The sequence below is a fragment of the Eleutherodactylus coqui genome, chromosome 10 (genome assembly GCF_035609145.1).
Source record: "Eleutherodactylus coqui strain aEleCoq1 chromosome 10, aEleCoq1.hap1, whole genome shotgun sequence".
Lineage (NCBI taxonomy): Eukaryota > Metazoa > Chordata > Amphibia > Anura > Eleutherodactylidae > Eleutherodactylus > Eleutherodactylus coqui.
The window spans coordinates 3777187-3802277 of NC_089846.1; the positions used below are offsets into that span (position 1 = coordinate 3777187).

A 25091-nucleotide genomic window follows, 5' to 3' on the forward strand; every position below is an offset into this window, starting at 1 on the left:
CTCATCTACACGGTGCTCCAGAGCCCTCTCATCTACACGGTGCTCCAGAGCCCTCTCATCTACACGGTGCTCCAGAGCCCTCTCATCTACACGGTGCTCCAGAGCCCTCTCATCTACACGGTGCTCCAGAGCCCTCTCATCTACACGGTGCTCCAGAGCCCTCTCATCTACACGGTGGCCCAGAGCCCTCTCATCTACACGGTGGCCCAGAGCCCTCTCATCTACACGGTGGCCCAGAGCCCTCTCATCTACTCGGTGGCCCAGAGCCCTCTCATCTACTCGGTGGCCCAGAGCCCCCTCATCTACTCGGTGGCCCAGAGCCCTCTCATCTACACGGTGGCCCAGAGCCCTCTCATCTACACGGTGGCCCACAGCCCTCTCATCTACACGGTGGCCCACAGCCCTCTCATCTACACGGTGGCCCAGAGCCCTCTCATCTACTCGGTGGCCCAGAGCCCTCTCATCTACTCGGTGGCCCAGAGCCCTCTCATCTACTCGGTGGCCCAGAGCCCTCTCATCTACTCCGTGGCCCACAGCCCTCTCATCTACACGGTGGCCCAGAGCCCTCTCATCTACACGGTGGCCCAGAGCCCTCTCATCTACACGGTGGCCCAGAGCCCTCATATCCACACTGTGGCCCAGAGCCCTCTCATCTACACAGTGATTAAGAGCCCTCTCATCTACACGGCAGCCAAAAGCCTTTTTATCTATACTGTGGCCTAGAGCCCTCTCATCTACATGGCGTCCCAGAACCTTCTCATCTACATGGTGGCCCAAAGCCATCTAATCTACACGGCTGCCCAGAGCCTTCTAATCTTCATGGCGGCCCAGAGTCCTCTCATCTACAAGGCAGCCCTCTTAGATACAAGACGTCCCAGAGTCCTCTCATCTACACGGTGACCAAAAGCCATCTCATCTACATGGCGGCCCAAAGTAGGAGCAGTATTATAGTAGTTATATTCTTGTACATAGAGGGCAGTATTATAGTAGTTATATTCTTGTACATAGAGGGCAGTATTATAGCAGTTATATTCTTGTACATAGGGAGCAGTATTATAGCAGTTATATTCTTGTACATAGGGGATAGTATTATAGTAGTTATATTCTTGTACATAGGAGGGCAGTATTATAGTAGTTATATTCTTGTACATAGAGGGCAGTATTATAGTAGTTATATTCTTGTACATAGAGGGCAGTATTATAGTAGTTATATTCTTGTACATAGAGGGCAGTATTATAGTAGTATTATTCTTGTACATAGGGGACAGTATTATAGTAGTTATATTCTTGTACATAGGGGGCAGTATTATAGTAGTTATATTCTTGTACATAGGAGGGCAGTATTATAGTAGTTATATTCTTGTACATAGAGGGCAGTATTATAGTAGTTATATTCTTGTACATAGGAGGGCAGTATTATAGTAGTTATATTCTTGTACATAGGGGGTAGTATTATAGTAGTTATATTCTTGTACATAGGAGGGCAGTATTATAGTAGTTATATTCTTGTACATAGGGGGCAGTATTATAGTAGTTATATTCTTGTACATAGAGGGCAGTATTACAGTAGTTATATTCTTGTTCCTAGAGGGTAGTATTATAGTAGTTATATTCTTGTACATAGGGGGCAGTATTATAGTAGTTATATTCTTGTACATAGGGGGCAGTATTATAGTAGTTATATTCTTGTACATAGGGGGCAGTATTATAGTAGTTATATTCTTGTACATAGAGGGCAGTATTATAGTAGTTATATTCTTGTACATAGGACGCCAGTATTATAGTAGTTATATTCTTGTACATAGGGGGCAGTATTAAAGTAGTTATATTCTTGTACATAGGGGGCAGTATTATAGTAGTTATATTCTTGTACATAGGGGGCAGTATTATAGTAGTTATATTCTTGTACATAGAGGGCAGTATTATAGTAGTTATATTCTTGTACATAGAGGGCAGTATTATAGCAGTTATATTCTTGTACATAGGGAGCAGTATTATAGCAGTTATATTCTTGTACATAGGGGATAGTATTATAGTAGTTATATTCTTGTACATAGGAGGGCAGTATTATAGTAGTTATATTCTTGTACATAGAGGGCAGTATTATAGTAGTTATATTCTTGTACATAGAGGGCAGTATTATAGTAGTTATATTCTTGTACATAGAGGGCAGTATTATAGTAGTATTATTCTTGTACATAGGGGACAGTATTATAGTAGTTATATTCTTGTACATAGGGGGCAGTATTATAGTAGTTATATTCTTGTACATAGGAGGGCAGTATTATAGTAGTTATATTCTTGTACATAGAGGGCAGTATTATAGTAGTTATATTCTTGTACATAGGAGGGCAGTATTATAGTAGTTATATTCTTGTACATAGGGGGTAGTATTATAGTAGTTATATTCTTGTACATAGGAGGGCAGTATTATAGTAGTTATATTCTTGTACACAGGGGGCAGTATTATAGTAGTCATATTCTTGTACACAGGGGGCAGTATTATAGTAGTCATATTCTTGTACATAGGGGGCAGTATTATAGTAGTTATATTCTTGTACATCGGGGCAGTATTATAGTAGTTATATTCTTGTACATAGGGGGCAGTATTATAGTAGTTATATTCTTGTACATAGGAGGCAGAATTATAGTAGTTATATTCTTGTACACAGGGGGCAGTATTATAGTAGTTATATTCTTGTACATAGGGCGCAGTATTATAGTAGTTATATTGTTGTACATAGGAGCAGTATTATAGTAGTTATATACTTGTACATAGGAGGCAGAATTATAGTAGTTATATTCTTGTACATAGGGGGCAGTATTATAGTAGTTATATTCTTGTACATAGGGAGCAGTATTATAGTAGTTATATGCTTGTACATAGGGGGCAGTATTATAGTAGTTATATTCTTGTACATGGGGAGCAGTATTATTGTAGTTATATGCTTGTACATAGGGGGCAGTATTATAGTAGTTATATTCTTGTACATAGGGAGCAGTATTATAGTAGTTATATTCTTGTACATAGGGGGCAGTATTATAGTAGTTATATTCTTGTACATAGGAGGCAGTATTATAGTAGTTATATACTTGTACATAGGGGCAGTATTACAGTAGTTATATTCTTGTACAGAGGAGCAGTATTATAGTACTTATATTCTTGTACATAGGGGGCAGTATTATAGTAGTTATATTCTTGTACATAGGAGGCAGTATTATAGTAGTTATATTCTTGTACATAGGAGGCAGTATTATAGTAGTTATATACTTGTACATAGGAGGCAGTATTATAGCAGTTATATTCTTGTACATAGGGAGCAGTATTATAGTAGTTATATTCTTGTACATAGGGGGCAGTATTAAAGTAGTTATATTCTTGTACATAGGGGGCAGTATTATAGTAGTTATATTCTTGTACATAGGGGGCAGTATTATAGTAGTTATATTCTTGTACATAGGGGGGCAGTATTATAGTAGTTATATTCTTGTACATAGGGGGCAGTATTAAAGTAGTTATATTCTTGTACATAGGGGGCAGTATTATAGTAGTTATATTCTTGTACATAGAGGGCAGTATTATAGTAGTTATATTCTTGTACATAGGAGGGCAGTATTATAGTAGTTATATTCTTGTACATAGGGGGTAGTATTATAGTAGTTATATTCTTGTACATAGGAGGGCAGTATTATAGTAGTTATATTCTTGTACATAGGGGGCAGTATTATAGTAGTTATATTCTTGTACATAGAGGGCAGTATTACAGTAGTTATATTCTTGTTCCTAGAGGGTAGTATTATAGTAGTTATATTCTTGTACATAGGGGGCAGTATTATAGTAGTTATATTCTTGTACATAGGGGGCAGCATTATAGTAGTTATATTCTTGTACATAGGGGGCAGTATTATAGTAGTTATATTATTGTACATAGAGGGAAGTATTATAGTAGTTATATTCTTGTACATAGGAGGGCAGTATTATAGTAGTTATATTCTTGTACATAGGGGGTAGTATTATATTAGTTATATTCTTGTACATAGGAGGGCAGTATTATAGTAGTTATATTCTTGTACATAGGGGGCAGTATTATAGTAGTTATATTCTTGTACATAGAGGGCAGTATTACAGTAGTTATATTCTTGTTCCTAGAGGGTAGTATTATAGTAGTTATATTCTTGTACATAGGGGGCAGTATTATAGTAGTTATATTCTTGTACATAGGGGGAAGTATTATAGTACTTATATTCTTGTACATAGGAGCAGTATTATAGTAGTTACATTCTTGTACATAGGAGGCAGAATTATAGTAGTTATATTCTTGTACACAGGGGGCAGTATTATAGTAGTCATATTCTTGTACACAGGGGGCAGTATTATAGTAGTCATATTCTTGTACATAGGGGGCAGTATTATAGTAGTTATATTCTTGTACATCGGGGCAGAATTATAGTAGTTATATTCTTGTACATAGGGGGCAGTATTATAGTAGTTATATTCTTGTACATAGGAGGCAGAATTATAGTAGTTATATTCTTGTACACAGGGGGCAGTATTATAGTAGTTATATTCTTGTACATAGGGGGCAGTATTATAGTAGTTATATTGTTGTACATAGGAGCAGTATTATAGTAGTTATATACTTGTACATAGGAGGCAGTATTATAGTAGTTATATTCTTGTACATAGGGAGCAGTATTATAGTAGTTATATGCTTGTACATAGGGGGCAGTATTATAGTAGTTATATTCTTGTACATAGGGAGCAGTATTATAGTAGTTATATTCTTGTACATAGGGGGCAGTATTATAGTAGTTATATTCTTGTACATAGGAGGCAGTATTATAGTAGTTATATACTTGTACATAGGGGCAGTATTACAGTAGTTATATTCTTGTACAGAGGAGCAGTATTATAGTACTTATATTCTTGTACATAGGGGGCAGTATTATAGTAGTTATATTCTTGTACATAGGAGGCAGTATTATAGTAGTTATATTCTTGTACATAGGGGGCAGTATTATAGTAGTTATATACTTGTACATAGGAGGCAGTATTATAGCAGTTATATTCTTGTACATAGGGGGCAGTATTATAGTAGTTATATTCTTGTACATAGGGGGCAGTATTAAAGTAGTTATATTCTTGTACATAGGGGGCAGTATTATAGTAGTTATATTCTTGTCCATAGGGGCAGTATTATAGTAGTTATATTCTTGTACATAGGGGGCAGTATTATAGTAGTTATATTCGTGTACATAGGGGGCAGTATTATAGTAGATATATTCTTGTACATAGGGGGGCAGTATTATAGTAGGTATATTCTTGTACATAGGGGGCAGTATTATAGTAGTTATATTCTTGTACATAGGGGGCAGTATTAAAGTAGTTATATTCTTGTACATAGGGGGCAGTATTATAGTAGTTATATTCTTGTACATAGGGGGCAGTATTATAGTAGTTATATTCTTGTACATAGGAGACAGTATTATAGTAGTTATATTCTTGTACATAGGGGGCAGTATTATAGTAGTTATATTCTTGTACATAGGGGGCAGTATTATAGTAGTTATATTCTTGTACATCGGGGCAGTATTATAATATTTAAGCTCTTGTTGTGATGTAAAATACTATATATCCAGGTCCCGCGGCTGTGGATTTAGGGTAACAGGACTTTATTCCTTAGACCTGTAGATTAATAAATCCAAGCTGCTCTTCAGGACCAGAAATATAATCAGGAAACTAAAATAGACATTAAGATTCTTAAATTATTCCTGTGGTTTTTGAACTGATGACTTCACCGCTTTGTGGGATTTCATTCAGCCAGATATGTCTATGAGGCAATGACCTGATGGAAAGTATTTAAGCACCTAACCCCTCCTCCCATCCCCCTACGTACCGCTATAGACTGTGGACATGAGCTAAGACGACCTTGTTGTGTATCAGGCTCGAAAATTGAGTTTACGGTTCCAGTTGCCAACTTTCTCATTTAAAATATCAGCCAAGGTTAAAGGGGGCGTGGTCTTGGGGGTGTGGCTTACCGCAGAGTGTGATGTGATCCTGCCCGCGCCTGTCCTGTACGGCCCTCCTATAAATATATGTAACTTGTATCTCAGCACACAGACTTCATCTGCCTCTCCATACGAATACTGGCCTTCTACCCTCATTAGGGCCCTGCCTTCGGGTCAAATGGAATTCGGGTCCTTTGGGTCAATCTTGTGTTTTAACCTCTTCATAACCACGCCTAAACTATGTGAGGCGGTCATGAGGTGCGTATGGAACGGACCCGGAACCGAGTCCCCTCCGTACCTGGTGGATGTTGGCTGCTTCTGAGAGCTGCGAGCAGAAGTGCCTCAGATTAAGGCAGTTAACTGCTTAGATGCCATGGCCAAAGCGGACCGCACATCTAAACAGTCAGTGGGAGGGGGACCCTGTGGGCCCCATCGGAACCGCCCACAACGAGACTGGGAGATGCCGCTGGGCTAGCATGGCAGGCCGGACCCTACTGAAGGCCCTTAGGGCTGCCGCACATAGATGCCAATCAACCTGTGCCCGACGCAACATCAACTATATCTGAAGCAATGTGGCATATAGTACAAGCAATCAAATGATCACAGGTTCCAGTCCCCGGCGGGGCTAAAGAAAAGTGTAAAGAAAGACTTAATGTTTGTAACAATAAGAAAAGTTATAAAAATATTAAAAGTTGAAATGAAAACCTTTTCCCATATTCCAATAAAAATCTAAACAATCACAACGCCTACGTATCTGGCATCCGAACTACTAACACATCGCCGTCTGGATCCCGCCGGGGAAGGCTCTAAAAATTGGGATTCTTTTTGGTATAAAAAATGTTAATAAAAAAATTACGAAAAAAGCTCTCTGGACCCCAATAAAAACTACAGCTCAGCCAGGAAAAAGCGAGCCCTCACACAGCGCAAAGGGCGAAAAATAAAGAAGTGACGGCTCAGAATACGGGGACGGAAAGCAACTTTTAGGAATTTTATTCTTAATTTCTAAAGCATTAAAAAACGATATAATTGTTATCCCGGTGATCGCAGCGGCCGATCAACAAGGTATTATGTCATCTTCACTGCCCTGTGAACCCTGCAAAAACCACCCCCACCAAAAATGGCGCAACTGCATTTTTAAAAAAGTTCTCTCCACTTAAATTGTGTTTTAAATTTCTGTATTTTATGCCTTTTACGACTTTTTTTTAATGCATTTTATGACTTTTACCAACCACGTTGTTCCAGAATCTTGGAGCAGTAAAGTGGCACGTTTTACGCCAAACCCGCGTGTGCAAATATTTTGTCGGCGCCAGCCTTGCCACGTTAGTGGTACTTGGGTGTGGCCTGTCGGTGCCGCCCAATATAGGCTGCGCTCATACGGGGCGGTTGGCTGCCGATCTTCCATGCGGTTTTCCTTCAGCATTTACAGCAGCAAAATGGATGAGAAATCTACAGACGGCGGAAATATCTGCTGCAGAAATTGGCGAGCGCGGCGCAAATTACATCCTAGGAATCCAAGTCTGTGCCAAAGTCCACAGGAGATCCGCAACGGCGGCCGCAGACTTGAAAATGACTTCCTCTCAGAAAAACTGCACAAAATCCACGGCAAATCTGCGCCGTGTGAACAGAAACTGGCGTGATTTATACTAGAAGTCAATGCGGCCCCCCGCTGGTGAGATTGGCGCACGGAGCAGCGAAGCCACGACTAAGGGATGACGAGGCCGGGTATTATACTAAGAGCAGCGTTGGGGGCGCCGGGCTATGTAGTAAGTTTGCCCCTGGTGTCATTTCTTCCTGGTGGGTTCCTTTAAGTCTTAAAGTGACGCTCTCCTCTGATTAATGGCCGCCGCTGGACGTTCAGCATCCTTCTATCTGTGAAGCTTTTGTCGGCCATGATGGATCAAAGTAAAATAAAAGATTAGCGCTGCGCTTTGAGGATGTCGCCCATCTTTCCAAAGACCCTCGATGCCAAATAAAGCTGCAGCTATCTCCTGCTGACCTGCGTGTGTCAGTATTTACTACAGTTCTGGCATTCTATTCACAAATCAGGAAACTTGGGATTTCTCAACACAAAAAAGTAAAGCCCCCCCAATCTGCTAACGGACATGATGGGAGTAGAGATGGATGATGGGATTCCTGGCCCCTCCTAGCAAGGAATATAAAGAGGCAGAAGGCAAATGTTTACCTCGAGCAGGCACCCCCCAGATGACCCTTCAAGCACAGGAATCCCCCCTGTTGGGCATACAGGGGGCAGCAGATAAGGGTCACTACCCCCCCCCCCTCCCCCTTCACTCTGTATGTCAGTCATCACTGCCATTCTGGAATCCTATTCATGTACCTTCAGGGTGCATCTAGCTCCCGGCCAGAAAGGCTTTAACCCCTTATTGCCGTGGACTATATTGGACCTAAAGACGTGATGATTTTTGAGGAGATTTTCATCTCCATTTTTCAAAAGCCATGACTTTTTTATTTCCCCGCCGACGCGGCGGTACGAGGGGTACGAGGGGTACGAGGGGTACGAGGGGTGTGAGGGGTGTTGTTTGCGCGGCGAGCCGTAGTTTTTATTGCTGCCATGTTGGGTACATATAATGTATTGTAGAACTTTTGTTACATTTTTTTGTAGGGCGGAAAAAAACATGAATTCTGCCTTTTATTTACAGCATTAATGGTGCCGACGCGATACGTTTTTCTGCGGGTCGGTACGATTACGACAAGGATAAAATTATATGTATTTTTAGGGTTTTTCTCTACTTTTGCGCAATAAAATCCCTTTTTTATGGAAATTATTTTTCTTTGTATCGCTGCATTCAAAGTCCCAGAACTCTTTCTTTCCCCGCAGCCGGCGCGTCCTTGTGGTGACACGCTGTAGTTTTTGAGTGGACCATTTTGGGGGACATACGCCTTTTTTGATTATTGTAACTGTGTTTTTTGGGAAGCAAAATGAGCTAAATGGGTATTTTTGTTCAGGCTTTTAATCTCTCTCCATTGTTTGGGGTGCAGGATACATAGTGCATTCAGCTTATTGCGTCGGGCGTTACGGACGCGGTGACACCAAACCTGCTCCGTATATATGTATATATTTATTTTGTGATGCAGATTTTTCTTCACTTTTTTCTTTACTATCCTTTTTTAACCCATGATCACTATAATACACTCCAGTACGTCTGTACTGCGCTGTGTCATCGATATGCTAACGATCATATGCCATGGCAACCTATCAGCCCACCATGATGACATCACAGAGGGGCGCCCTCCCTCTGTGAACACTTTACATGGCTGCGGCATGTAAGGGGTTAACAGCGGGGATCGGTGCCCTCGCCGATCCCCGCTGTTGCAGCAGGAGGCCGGCTGTCAGTCACAGCCACTCCCGCTGCAGATGGCGCCGGCTCAGCTTCTGTACCCGCCACCCATGTCCTGTAGTGTTAAGGTGTTAATAGTAAAGGGTGAGCAGCAGCAGGCTGTCCTGCCCAGCTGTACCAGTAGGGGGCAGTCTTTTTGGAATACAATCAAGGACCCTGTGAACCTACTACAGGTGCGTTCCCACATGACAGGTACCGCTTGCCTCTGAGACTCCGTCAGGCTGTTACTGCTGATTGCCAACCTTATCGGAGAAATTGCCCTTCATTGGCAGCCACACTGGGCGGAGCCTCAGCCACAAGCGGTACCTGTTATGTGAGAAGATGCACCTTTAAAGGGACCCTCTGTTAGGGAGAAGCAAAGATGGCGGCACGGCCTGATGGACACGGCGGCGTATTAGTATACATCAGGCTAAGACCCTACGCCTGCTGCGATTGGCCAGTTCTGCCCACATGATCAGTGCTGGCCAGTCACAGCAGCATGCAGGTACCTAATATGCTGGCATTACGGTATACGCCCTCCTGCGCAATATTCAGCCCTCAAACCACCCTGCTAACATAAATAAACCTCGCCAGTAGGACCCATTGTATGCGCAGACACGCAGCGAACATGCATGTAGCGTGTATTCCCCGTGTTTCTGTGCAGTGATGTCATTTGGCTACTTCAGTCCTCAATGCGGACCCAACAGGACGCGATGCTTTCAGGCGCGTGAAAACGCAGGTCTGAAGACCCCGATGCAAACCGATGGCGATTCAGTGCTGCGTATTACGCATGTAAACCATATGCAGTTAATGGCGGCCGCACACGGGCGTAAGCGCATATCACAAGTCCTTCACATAATATGCAGGATGCACAATCGCGGGCTATAGTGCCCGTAATGGCGTTTTTGCTGTACATTTTTGCGCTGCCGGGATTGCTCACATTAGCGCGGTCCCAGCGCCGCCATGTTTGAGTAGGCAGGTCAGCTGACCTGGTTCTCTGCGATTCACTGCACGATCTGGGGCAGACACGGGCCTTCGGCGTACAATTGCGCACCACAGTAGAGCGGGTCAAGATTTTTTTCCACAAAATCCACGCGGAAAAAAAACCACATGAAGAAACCCACTGACGTCACTGGGCTCTATCCGCGGTGCGCTCGCTGCGCAGATTAACCCACTGACGTCACTGGGTTCTATTCGCGGTGCGCTCGCTGCGCAGATTAACCCACTGACGTCACTGGGTTCTATTCGCGGTGCGCTCGCTGCGCAGATTAACCCTCTGACGTCACTGGGTTCTATTCGCGGTGCGCTCGCTGCGCAGATTAACCCACTGACGTCACTGGGTTTTATTCGCGGTGCGCTCGCTGCGCAGATTAACCCACTGACGTCACTGGGTTCTATCCGCGGTGCGCTCGCTGCGCAGATTAACCCACTGACGTCACTGGGTTCTATTCGCGGTGCGCTCGCTGCGCAGATTAACCCACTGACGTCACTGGGTTCTATTCGCGGTGCGCTCGCTGCGCAGATTAACCCACTGACGTCACTGGGTTCTATTCGCGGTGCGCTCGCTGCGCAGATTAACCCACTGACGTCACTGGGTTCTATCCGCGGTGCGCTCGCTGCGCAGATTAACCCACTGACGTCACTGGGTTCTATTCGCGGTGCGCTCGCTGCGCAGATTAACCCACTGACGTCACTGGGTTCTATTCGCGGTGCGCTCGCTGCGCAGATTAACCCACTGACGTCACTGGGTTCTATTCGCGGTGCGCTCGCTGCGCAGATTAACCCACTGACGTCACTGGGTTCTATCCGCGGTGCGCTCGCTGCGCAGATTAACCCACTGACGTCACTGGGTTCTATTCGCGGTGCGCTCGCTGCGCAGATTAACCCACTGACGTCACTGGGTTCTATTCGCGGTGCGCTCGCTGCGCAGATTTTGTGGCTGCAAATGCGCCCGAGTGAGCGGTCCTAATACAGAGTGTATATACGCCGGTGCGAATGAGGCGTGCGGCGGTATTTACATGGCGGTTTTAGGATACGAGTTTTGTGTGCTGCGGGACGCACAGAAGCCGTGATATTACGTGCGTCGGGTCACGTGTGCCACTTCTCACTGCGGCGTCTCCGATTTTGGGTGACATCACCCACATGTTTCTATGGACCCTAGAAACCACATCGCACTCCTAAGCCGCGTCACGCCATGAACACGCGAGGGCGATGCTAATTATCTATTTTTTTCTCTTACACTATGCGATTCTTACACGCAGCGGCAGCGATGTGTTTGTCGTACAAACTGATGAGCGATGATTGGGAAGCGACCGGAAACGGCAGCGAGCGTCAGCCAATGACCTGGTATCCAGTATTAGCTCATTTCCTGCACTTAGCAGTCCAGAACAGTTACGTTTCGTTCCTCTAGAGCTGCACTCATTTTCATTCACTGTGGCAGAGCTGTGCGTTCTATCACCCAGGACCCCTCCCCCATAACAACAGATAGATAGATAGATAGATAGATAGATAGATAGATAGATAGATAGATAGATAGATAGATAGATAGATAGATAGATAGATAGATAGATAGATATGAGATAGATAGATATGAGATAGATAGATAATAGATAGATAGATAGATAGATAGATAGATAGATAGATAGATAGATATGGGATAGATAGATAGATATGGGATAGATAGATAGATATGAGATAGATAGATAGATAGATAGATAGATAGATAGATATGAGATAGATAGATATGAGATAGATAGATAGATATGAGATAGATAGATAGATATGTGATAGATGGGAGATAGATAGATAGATATGTGATAGATGGGAGATAGATAGATAGAAGATAGATAGATAGATACATATAGATAGATAGATATGAGATAGATAGATATATAGATAGATAGGAGATAGATAGATAGATAGGATATAGATATGAGATAGATAGATATGAGATAGATAGCTAGATATGAGATAGATAGCTAGATATGAGATAGATAGATAGATAGATGATAGATAGGAGATAGATAGGATATAGATAGATAGATATGTGATAGATAGATAGATAGGAGATAGATAGATAGATGGGAGATAGATAGATAGATATGTGATAGATGGGAGATAGATAGATAGATAGATGGGAGATAGATAGGAGATAGATAGATAGATATGTGATAGATGGGAGATAGATAGATAGATAGATAGATAGATAGATAGATAGATAGATAGATAGATAGATAGATATGATATTGATAGGAGATAGATAGATAGATATGAGATAGATAGATAGATATGATATAGATAGATAGGAGATAGATAGAAGATAGATAGATAGATAGAAGATAGATAGATATGATATAGATAGGTAGATAGAGATAGATAGATAGGAGATAGATATGAGATAGATAGATAGATAGATAGGAGATAGATAGATAGATAGGAGATAGATAGATAGATATGTGATAGATGGGAGATAGATAGATAGATAGATGGGAGATAGATAGGAGATAGATAGATAGATATGTGATAGATGGGAGATAGATAGATAGATAGATAGATAGATATGATATTGATAGGAGATAGATAGATAGATATGAGATAGATAGATAGATATGATATAGATAGATAGGAGATAGATAGAAGATAGATAGATATGATATAGATAGGTAGATAGAGATAGATAGATAGGAGATAGATATGAGATAGATAGATAGATAGATAGGAGATAGATAGATAGATAGGAGATAGATAGATAGGAGATAGATAGATAGGAGATAGATAGATAGATGATAAATTGACATTAGATTAATATTAGCTAGATAGGTTGATATGAGATAGGAAGGATAGATATGAGATAGATATAGGATATATAGAGAGATATGCGATAGGTAGATAGATATAAGATGGATAGATATGAGTTGGCTTAATTGACATTAGATAGATATGAGATAGATACATAGATAGATAGATATTAAATAGATAGACAGAAATTAGATTGATAGAAATCAGATATACAGATATGAGATAGATAGATAGATAGATAAATAAATAGATATGAGATAGATACATAGATAGATAGATAGGAGATAGATAGATATTAATATGGAAAGGTGGAACCAGGCAGCATTCATTAAAATCCTCTTCTTTATTGAGACATGAGGAAGCAAGCAGCCACGTATCGACCCTGCACTCGGGTATTTATTGATAAAGAAGAGGATTTTAATGAATGCTGCCTGGTTCCTCCTTTCCATATTGATGACCAACGGTGGACCCGGGGAGTCGGGACCTTAACTGGGCTATTGCATAGTGCCTTGCACCAGCGGTGTGGCTGAAGCTTTGGAGTGCTGCTGTGTTTGTTTTTTCTTCTTATAGATAGATATTAAATAGACAGAAATGAGATTGATATATATTAGATATATAGATATGGGATGGATAAATAGTTAGATATGAGAGAGCGAGAGATCAATAGATAGAAAGAGAGATATGACATAGATATTAGATAGATATGAGAGAGTGAGAGATTGATGGATATGAGATAGAAAGATAGATATGAGATAAATATTAGATGGATAGATATGAAATATGTAGATAGATACGAGATAGATAAATTGACATTAGATAGATATGAGAGAGAAAGATACATAGATATGAGATATGATAGATATTAAATAGATAAAAATTAGATAGATAGAAAGATAGGAGATAGATATGAGATAAATAAATTGACATTAGATAGATACAAAGATAGATATGAGATAGATATTAAATAGATATACAGAAATGAGATTGATAGAGATTAGATATATAGATATGGGATAGATAGATAAACATGAGAGAGCAAGACAGAGATAGATATGAGATAGAAAGATACATATGACATAGATATTAGGTAGATATGAGATAGCTATGACATAGATTGATAAGAGATGGATAAATAGATAGATAGATAAGACAGTTAGATAGATAAATAAATAGAAAGATATTAGATAGATAGATAGATAGATAGATAGATAGATAGATAGATAGATAGATAGGAGATAGATAGATAGGAGATAGATAGGAGATAGATAGATAGATAGATAGATATGAGATAGATAGATAGATAGATAGATAGGAGATAGATAGGAGATAGATAGGAGATAGATAGATAGCAGATAGATAGATAGATAGAGATAGATAGATAGGTGATAGATAGATAGGTGATAGATAGATAGGTGATAGATAGATAGATAGATAGATAGGAGATAGATAGATCGATAGATAGATAGATAGATAGATAGATAGGAGATAGATAGATAGGAGATAGATAGATAGGTGATAGATAGATAGATATGAGATAGAAAAGAGATAGATAGATGGATAGATATGAGAGAGATAGATATTAGATAGATAGATAGGAGATAGATAGATAGATAGATATGAGAGAGATAGATAGGAGATAGATAGGAGATAGATAGATAGATAGATAGATAGATAGATAGATAGATAGGTGATAGATAGATAGATAGATAGATAGATAGATAGATAGATAGATAGATATGTGATAGATAGATAGGAGATAGATAGATAGATATGAGATAGAAAAGAGATAGATAGATGGATAGATATGAGAGAGATAGATATTAGATAGATAGATAGGAGATAGATAGATAGATATGAGAGAGATAGATAGGAGATAGATAGGAGATAGATAGATAGATAGATAGGTGATAGAGATAGATAGATAGATAGATAGATAGGAGATAGATAGATCGATAGATAGATAGATATGTGATAGATAGATAGGAGATAGATAGATATGAGATAGAAAAGAGATAGATAGATTGATAGATATGAGAGAGATAGATATTAGATAGATAGATAGATAGGAGATAGATAGATAGGAGATAGATAGATAGGAGATAGATAGGAGATAGATAGATAGGAGATAGATAGGAGATAGATAGATAGATATTAGATAGATAGATAGATAGATAGATAGATATAGATATTAGATATGAGAGAGATAGGAGATAGGAGATAGATAGGAGATAGGAGATAGATAGATATTAGATATTAGATAGATAGATAGATATTAGATATGAGAGAGATAGATAGATAGGAGATAGATAGATAGATAGATAGATAGATATGAGATAGATAGATAGGAGATAGATAGATAGATATAGATATTAGATATGAGAGAGATAGGAGATAGGAGATAGATAGGAGATAGATAGATAGATAGGAGATAGATAGATATTAGATATTAGATAGATAGATATTAGATATGAGAGAGATAGATAGATAGATATGAGATAGATAGATAGGAGATAGATAGATAGATAGATATGAGATAGATAGATAGGAGATAGATAGATATGAGATAGATAGGGAGATAGATAGATAGATAGATAGATAGATAGATAGATAGATAGGAGATAGATAGATATGAGATAGATAGATAGATATGAGATAGATAGATAGATATGAGAGAGAGAGATAGGAGATAGATAGGAGATAGATAGATAGATAGGTGATAGATAGATAGATAGGAGATAGATAGATAGATAGATAGGAGATAGATAGATAGATAGATAGATATGAGATAGATAGATAGATAGGAGATAGATAGGAGATAGATGGATATTAGATAGATATGGGATAGATAATTATATGACACAGGTAGATATTTCAAGTCGCAGTTCGCCGCCCTCCGTTATAGGAGGTTCCTGCAGTAATATAATGCGGTTTCGGTGCAGGGAATAATCCAGGGAATGTTCTCTGTGCTGCCGGGACGTAGATGAATATTTGGATGAGAACACAGGATGACCTCATGTCCGCAGGCCGCTGCTCTTATATAACAATGACCCAAGCAGAGCTCAGCGAGGCTCTCCCCGGCACCACCCAGCATACACCTCTCTGCTACACCGCACCCCTACTGTGCACAGTGCATGATGGGATGTGGCGGTATATACATAGATGCCATGTCCAGTAGCCCTCCATACAGCAGGATGGAAATGCCTCTGGAGATAGGGGACATAAAGTAGTGGTCATGGCGGTCTGGAGTGGCTGATAACAGTGTACAATCGATTGTGTAGAGAATATTTTACAGTTCATTGCCCTTTATGCTGAGGCTGCGAATCTGGACCAAAATGAAAGCTGTGATATGTGTGATCTATGGAGGTCCGGGCGCTGAGACCCCTGATATCCGCTCCTCTTGGAGGTCTGAGGACAGGCTGCATGCTGTCATTGGCCAGGAGAGCAGGTAAAAATCCCAGTAATGAGGTCGTTGCCATCAATGGTGGTCCTACTGGTGGTCTTACTTGTGGTCCTACCGGTGGTCCTACTGGAGGTCCTACTGGTGGTCACACTGGAGGTCACACTGGAGGTCCTAGTGGTGGTCACCGGCTTCCCCAGAAGCAGTTAGAAGTAAGAAAGTGTATTTTTCTAGCATTTAAAGGGGAAGCGCTCTATAAAATCCCCCACGGAGCAGATTAATAACCAGGATGTACTGATTAAGTGGTGACGGCTGGTAGATGCCCGAGACAGTCCTGCGCTCATCGCCGGGCGAGACGACCCTCTATCTCTGCCACTTCATATTTGTGGCCTTGTTAAAATGCCTGAGCTAAGCAGCTGGCGGCGGGGACAAGGTTTCCATTCGCTCAGATTACAGCTCCGGACGGTTGTGGTGGCTGCAGCAAGTTCATGTGTCAGCACAGCCGAGCGCAGCACTGAGGGACGGCCGTGATGTTCATGCGGCGTCAATGATTCTGAATGTGGATTTCAAAAATTGACTGCGGTGAATCCGCGGCTGCAGAAGACGAGTCCGTGTGCGTCCGCGGCTGCAGAAGACGAGTCCGTGCGCGTCCGCAGAAGACGAGTCCGTGCGCGTCCGCAGAAGACGAGTCCGTGTGCGTCCGCGGCTGCAGAAGATGAGTCCGTGCGCGTCCGCAGAAGACGAGTCCGTGCGCGTCCGCAGAAGACGAGTCCGTGTGCGTCCGCGGCTGCAGAAGACGAGTCCGTGCGCGTCCGCAGAAGACGAGTCCGTGCGCGTCCGCAGAAGACGAGTCCGTGTGCGTCCGCGGCTGCAGAAGACGAGTCCGTGCGCGTCCGCAGAAGACGAGTCCGTGCGCGTCCGCAGAAGACGAGTCCGTGTGCGTCCGCGGCTGCAGAAGATGAGTCCGTGCGCGTCCGCGGCTGCAGAAGATGAGTCCGTGCGCGTCCGCGGCTGCAGAAGAAGAGTCCGTGTGCGTCCGCGGCTGCAGAAGACGAGTCCGTGTGCGTCCGCGGCTGCAGAAGACGAGTCCGTGTGTGTCCGCGGCTGCAGAAGACGAGTCCGTGTGCGTCCGCGGCTGCAGAAGACGAGTCCGTGTGCGTCCGCGGCTGCAGAAGACGAGTCCGTGTGCGTCCGCGGCTGCAGAAGACGAGTCCGTGTGCGTCCGCGGCTGCAGAAGACGAGTCCGTGTGCGTCCGCGGCTGCAGAAGACGAGTCCGTGTGCGTCCGCGGCTGCAGAAGACGAGTCCGTGTGCGTCCGCGGCTGCAGAAGACGAGTCCGTGTGCGTCCGCGGCTGCAGAAGACGAGTCCGTGTGCGTCCGCGGCTGCAGAAGACGAGTCCGTGTGCGTCCGCGGCTGCAGAAGACGAGTCCGTGTGCGTCCGCGGCTGCAGAAGACGAGTCCGTGTGCGTCCGCGGCTGCAGAAGACGAGTCCGTGTGCGTCCGCGGCTGCAGAAGACGAGTCCGTGTGCGTCCGCGGCTGCAGAAGACGAGTCCGTGCGCGTCCGCAGTCGCAGAAGATGAGTCCGTGCGCGTCCGCAGCCGCAGAAGATGAGTCCGTGCGCGTCCGCAGCCGCAGAAGATGAGTCCGTGCGCGTCCGCGGCTGCAGAAGACGAGTCCGTGCGCGTCCGCGGCCGCAGAAGACGAGTCCGTGCGCGTCCGCGGCTGCAGAAGACGAATCCGTGTGCGTCCATGGCTGCAGAAGACGAGTCCGTGCGCATCCGCGGCTGCAGAAGACGAGTCCGTGCGCGTCCGCGGCCGCAGAAGACGAGTCCGTGCGCGTCCGCAGAAGACGAGTCCGTGCGCGTCCGCGGCTGCAGAAGACGAGTCCGTGTGCGTCCGCGGCTGCAGAAGACGAGTCCGTGTGCGTCCGCGGCTGCAGAAGACGAGTCCGTGTGCGTCCGCGGCTGCAGAAGACGAGTCCGTGTGCGTCCGCGGCTGCAGAAGACGAGTCCGTGTGCGTCCGCGGCTGCAGAAGACGAGTCCGTGTGCGTCCGCGGCTGCAGAAGACGAGTCCGTGTGCGTCCGCGGCTGCAGAAGACGAGTCCGTGTGCGTCCGCGGCTGCAGAAGACGAGTCCGTGTGCGTCCGCGGCTGCAGAAGACGAGTCCGTGTGCGTCCGCGGCTGCAGAAGACGAGTCCGTGCGCGTCCGCGGCTGCAGAAGACGAGTCCGTGCGCGTCCGCGGCTGCAGAAGACGAGTCCGTGCGCGTCCGCGGCTGCAGAAGACGAGTCCGTGCGCGTCCGCGGCTGCAGAAGACGAGTCCGTGAGCGTCCGCGGCTGCAGAAGACGAGTCCGTGTGCGTCCGCGGCTGCAGAAGACGAGTCCGTGTGCGTCCGCGGCTGCAGAAGACGAGTCCGTGTGCAACCGCGGCTGCAGAAGACGAGTCCGTGTGCGTCCGCGGCTGCAGAAGACGAGTCCGTGTGCGTCCGCGGCTGCAGAAGACGAGTCCGTGCGCGTCCGCGGCCGCAGAAGATGAGTCCGTGCGCGTCCGCAGCCGCAGAAGTTGAGTCCGTGCGCGTCCGCGGCTGCAGAAGATGAGTCCGTGCGCGTCCGCGGCTGCAGAAGACGGGACCATGCGCTTCCGCGGCTGCAGAAGAGGAGTCCGTGTGTGTCAGCAGCTGCAGAAGATGAGTCCGTGTGCGTCTGCGGCTGCAGAAGATGAGTCCATGTCAACAGTCCGTGGCTGCAGAAGACGAGTCCGTGTGCGTTTGCGGATGCAGAAGAGGAGTCTGTGTGCGTAGATAAGTCCGTAGTGGCCCCAGTAGTAATAAGTGACCCCCGTAGTCGTTCCAGCAGTCAATTACTCCCATAGTGGCCGCAGTAGTAATAGTGTCCCCCATAGTGTACCTAGCAGTAATAAGTGACCCCCCTGGTGGCCCCAGTAGCAATAGTGGCCCCCATAGTGTCCCCAATAGTAATAGTGATCCCCATAGTGGCCCCAGTAGTAATAAGTGACCCCCATAGTGGCCCCAGTACTAAGTTACCCCCATAGTGGCCCCAATAGTAATAGTGATCCCCATAGTGGCCCCAGTAGTAATAGTGGCCCCAGTAGCAATAGTGGCCCGCATAGTGTCCCCAATAGTAATAGCGATCCCCATAGTGGCCCCAGTAGTAATAAGTGACCCCCATAGTGGCCCCAGTACTAAGTTACCCCCATAGTGGCCTCAATAGTAATAGTGATCCCTATAGTGGCCCCAGTAGTAATAAGTGACCCCCATAGTGGTCCCAATACCCTGTTTCCCCAAAAATAAGCCCAAACTCTGAAAATAAACTCTAGCTACACTACATAAAAAAAGAATACCTAGCAGGCTCAGTCCAGGTCCCTCCTGCTCCCCTTCATGGCTCCAGCCCCGCGCGCTTCCCACAGTCCTCTGCATTTATACAGCATCACTTCCTGGTTACAGGATTTATAAATCCCGCCTCCAGGAAGTGATGGCTTTGATTGGTTCATTCAGCGCTCCATTGATTGGCTGAGCAACAGTTGAAGAACCACTCAACAGCCATCACATTGCGGAGATGAGATTTATGAATCCTGTAACCAGCAAGTGATGATGAACGAGCTCTGAGGACTACAGGAAGCGCGCCGGAGCTATGAGAAGGAGCAGGAGGGACCTGGACCGAGCCTGCTAGGTAAGTAATAAGACATCCCCTGAAAATAAGACCGAACGCCTCTGTGGGGGCAAAAATTAATATAAGACAGGGTCTTATTTTCATGGAAGCACGGTAGTAATAGTGGCCCCCATAGTTGTTCCAGCAGTAATGGTGACCCCAGTAGTAATAGTGACCCCCATTGTGGTCCTAGTAGTAGTAGTGACCCCCATAGTAGCCCCAATAGTGTCGTCCATACTGGTCCCAGTAGTAACAGTGTCCCGTCCCCCGGCATCTGCGTGCAGGAATGCAATCGCTGGGGGGAGAAGTTATGGGAAGGCAGACACACAATGGTGGTACACACCTCCTGCCACAGAATATGTTCACACACCGCAGATCCGCTGCAGAAACGCTTGGGGTGGCGAAGGGTAAAGTCCACTGCGGAAGCTGACATACCGCAAAGTTAAAATCCGCACTGCAGGTCACTTTATGGGGATTTAGTCTTTTTGCTGCTGTGAGTCCTCCGTGCCGAAATACTGCATGGAAAATGCGCACAAAATCCGCTCCATGTGAACACGGCGTTAAGGGGGCGGAAAACCAGAAACTGTTGCCAATAGCAACCAATAGATCACTGTTTTTCTTTTAACCAGCCTGATTCTGATTGGTTGCTGGCTTCTACTATGGGAGGAGTTATCTGACATTGTCCAATTGTAACCGCCATAAAGTGCCCAAATAAACTGCGGGGTCGGAGCAGGATGATGCCTGGACACCCCGGTCACCATAGCAACACTCTGGTTGCTATGGAGAATGAGATTCTGTCAGAACGTCTTAATGTCGTAAAAAACATAATGCAAGAAGTCGTTTGAAAAACATTTTAAGGGACTGGAAGCCCCGGCCGGGTGGGAGTCGGCGATTCCCAAACAGTGCGCCAGGCCGGAAATATAAACCCCTCCTGATCGTCAGGCGATGCTTGTGGCCACCATTACAGACCCCATGTAATATATTCCTACGTGTCAGTCCACACTGGAGTTCTAACATTCTGTTCATAAACCAAGAAGATGAGCAGAAGAAAAAAATGTGGCGCAAGTCACGTGACAGCAAGCTGTAGGAGAAAACCGCGGGAGTTCAGACATTTCAGGCTTGGAAGAGGCGGATTATAGTGGCTGGGATAACTGGACAGGAAGTCGGCGGCGCAGCGTAAAATATCTTCCCTGCAATACACAGTTGTTGAAGTAGGCCGGTATTTTCCAGAAACAGCGGCACACTTGTCCACAGGCCGGGTTGGGTATTGCAGCTCAGCCCTGATGGGATTGAGCTGCAGTACTGGCGCAGTCCATGGGCAAGAGTGGCGCTGCTTCTGGAAAGAAAACACAATATAACCATATAGAATGCGGACGCAATACAGCCAGAACTATAACAACTTTACAGGAAAATTCCTTTAATCCGGCATCTTCAGGCCCAGATTATCAGATGTTCCTAATTATTAGTTACAGAAAAGTATATCAGAGCAGCCATTAGAGCGACCGCGAGCCGTAAAACGAAATCTGGCGCTATCGCTACTTCATAACATCAACCACGAGCCAATCCAAGCCGAGTGTGCGAGGGTGTCGGGGGGGGGGGGGCAAAAACTTTCTGGACCCATCCGCTATATTGGCCATAGTTGATCAATAACATGCGCCATGTGACCATTTTGGAGCGCTCACACCAATCACCTGCTGGCTACGGTGACATCTGACGAAAAACTATCCCTTGGATTGGAGACTTTTTCCCGGTCGCTGACTAATAATCACCCGGTCCCTACGGGGTTATTGAATTCTACCGATTTTTGCTGCGCTGCAATTAACGATCCCGTCAGTCTGTGCGCCGCGATCGGTCATGTGACCTGCGGTAAATCAGCAGTCTGCGGCGGTCTCAATGTAAACTGGTGTACATACTTGTTCACACTGAGCTCCGTCCACAGTCAGCACAAATGGTGAAAAAGGAGTGAAAAGTGCAAAAAAATTCTGCATTTACAATTACAAAGTCCCCAAAACTTCTGCGAATCCCCCAGAAATGTTCATGTTTTTGGAAATTCCCCAAAACGATTTACTTTTTTTAACAATTCCCCAAACTTGTAAATGAGCCTCTCCAAAAGGTTTGTGAAAACTGTAAGAACACAAAGCGCTAACGCTCAGCCCCGAACCGTCCGCGGTCCGCCAGGTTCTGCGCCACCATTGTTCCTGCAACATCTCACTGTTTGTCATTCCGATCACACAATCCCAGCAGCCAAAAAGTTTCCAACTGACCTGAGTCTGAAGAATGGGGGTCTGGGGTCTCCTGGGCTCCCTGACCCGATCCACAACCCTCTTAGCTGCGGGTCGTTCTCCAGGCGCCTTTTTTGGGGGGGGTTTGGTAAAGTTTTGTTCTGTGATAATCAGAGATCTTCCAAAAGTTTGACTGTGATTTTACATCACATCCCCCTTCCGGCTGGAGACAAGGAGAAGAGGAGGAGGAGGCAGAGGAGGGAAGCGTTCAGGGGGCGCCTGCATCTGCTTGGCCTTTTAAAGGGACAGGACTCTGCAAAAGTTCTGAATACTCTATTAATGACCCCTCAGGCCGCAAACCCCAAAAATGGGCATTCGAGGGACTGTTAGGCACGATTTGCATATATCCGTCTCATATTCTACTTTCGCAGGAGTTGGAGCCCAGAGCCTGCAAACTAATTACCTCCCTCCGTCACATCCCTCAACAGCCTTCTTTTTTTAACCCCTGCTGACACAGCAGTTACAGCAGCAACATGTTACTTTTTTGCAACCTTCCAAGAGCCATGACTTTTTGGGGGTTCCCTTTTCTGGGGCACGTTGTATGATCTCACCCCTTAATTCAGCTGACTTTTTTTTCATTCTTGGTTTTTTCTCCCCAGCTTAAAAACTCATAACGTATTTATCCCTCGGCGCATCCGATGAGGCGCGTATCAGGGATACTACTTAATGTACTAAGAAACGGAAAAAATTACCAAGAAGGGTGAAATGCAAACAAAAACACAATTCAGCCCCCTTTGGGGCGGTCAGGTTTCTACAGCGTACGCACTGCCCGCAAAATGATACATTTACAGTTTTAGAGTTTTTTCTGTAGTACTTGTTTTAAAAAAATAAATATTTTAATAAAACTTTTTTACCCATTTTTCTTTAGTTTTTAGTGGACTTAGTGGACTTGAACGTGTGATCATTAGTTGCTCTGCTCATAGATGTGATACAGGCCGGCATGGAGGCTCTAGTACCCTGTTGTACCACCTCTGGCTTGGATACAAGATGTGATACGGGCAGGCATGGAGGCTCTAGTACCCTGTTGTACCGCCTCTAGCTTGGATACAAGATGTGATACAGGCGGGTATGAAGGCTCTAGTACACTGTTGTACCGCCTCTAGCTTGGATACAAGATGTGATACGGGCGAGCATGGAGGCTCTAGTACCCTGTTGTACCGCCTCTGGCTTGGATACAAGATGTGATACGGGCGAGCATGGAGGCTCTAGTACCCTGTTGTACCGCCTCTAGCTTGGATACAAGATGTGATACAGGCGAGCATGGAGGCTCTAGTACCCTGTTGTACCGCCTCTGGCTTGGATACAAGATGTGATACGGGGGGCATGGAGGCTCTAGTACCCTATTGTACCGCCTTTGGCTTGGATACAAGATGTGATACAGGCAGGCATGGAGGCTCTAGTACCCTGTTGTACTGCCTCTAGCTTGGATACAAGATGTGATACGGGGGGCATGGAGGCTCTAGTACCCTGTTGTACCGCCTCTAGCTTGGATACAAGATGTGATACAGGTGGGCATGGAGGCTCTAGTACCCTGTTGTACTGCCTCTAGCTTGGATACAAGATGTGATACGGGGGGCATGGAGGCTCTAGTACCCTGTTGTACCGCCTCTAGCTTGGATACAAGATGTGATGTGGGCGGACATGGAGGCATACATTCCATATGGTCTCCTTCGGCATATCGCTCCACATGTGTTGTCACTGAGCCTCTAGATCATGTAAACTCGTCGGCTGTGGAAATTGGCGTCCCAGATGGTCCCATACATGTTCTATTGGCAATAAATGTGCCTACCAGCAACAGAAATCGGCCAATGTTGTGGGGGCTCCAGGGACCCCCTTGTGTGTGTGGCCGAGCATTATCCTGCTGGAAGCCGCCATGACAGGAACACATGTGGCTGCAGGATATCCTGAAGATATCGGTGAGCTGCCATTGTCCCTCGTACCACCACTAGGGGGGACCGACTGTCATATGCAGTGACCCCCAGACCATCACACCAGCAGGGGGCAGGATTGAGGCGCTCACCCCGCGGTCTCCAGACACAAACATGGCCGTCGCCGGCGCTCAAAATACACCTGAATTCATCAGTGAAGAAAACCCGGTTCCCCTCCGTAGCGTCCAGTTTCCTTGTTCACGACATCACTGCAAATGAGGACATAAATGTAATGGGGGCCGAGAGACCAAATGTCCTTCAGCCAAGTGCCTGAAAAGGATTCCGCCAGACACAGGGGTCTAACAATGGCCGTCTCTGGATGGCGGACAACAAAACAGTTGGAGGTGCTGGTGCTTGTCGTACGATCAGATGCTCCTCTCTACTGGTGGTCTGTAGGGGGCGTCCTGAGCCCGGTCATCTTCTGCACCCCCATACACTAGTCCCAATGTAGTGGCCGAGTACATCTATCCTTCCCCCCTCCATTATGTCGTACATGTCATGTCTTGTGTTGGTGCGCCGTGCAAACCTATCTTGTCATTCTGTTATGTATATTGCCCAGCTGCAAAAGTGTGAGTGAAGCTTGTCATGTATCAATTTGTCCTGTCACATGGTATGAGTGAGGATATAAATAGGAGTGTGCGAGAGCGGGAAAAGGGTCCATTCTTCTGATCT

The 25091-nt window shown here is 45.1% G+C and overlaps 1 protein-coding gene across 1 annotated transcript in view; it reads right to left on the reverse strand.

Moving 5' to 3' along the window:
- The window catches only part of LOC136579926 (discoidin domain-containing receptor 2-like), a 112970-nt gene extending 90302 nt beyond the window's left edge, over nt 1-22668 (reverse strand). Inside the window, exon 1 of the mRNA XM_066580021.1 lies at nt 22474-22668. The gene's annotated coding sequence lies outside the window, so the exon portion shown is untranslated. The remainder of the gene's footprint in view (nt 1-22473) is intronic.
- Nucleotides 22669-25091: the final 2423 nt, after the last annotated feature.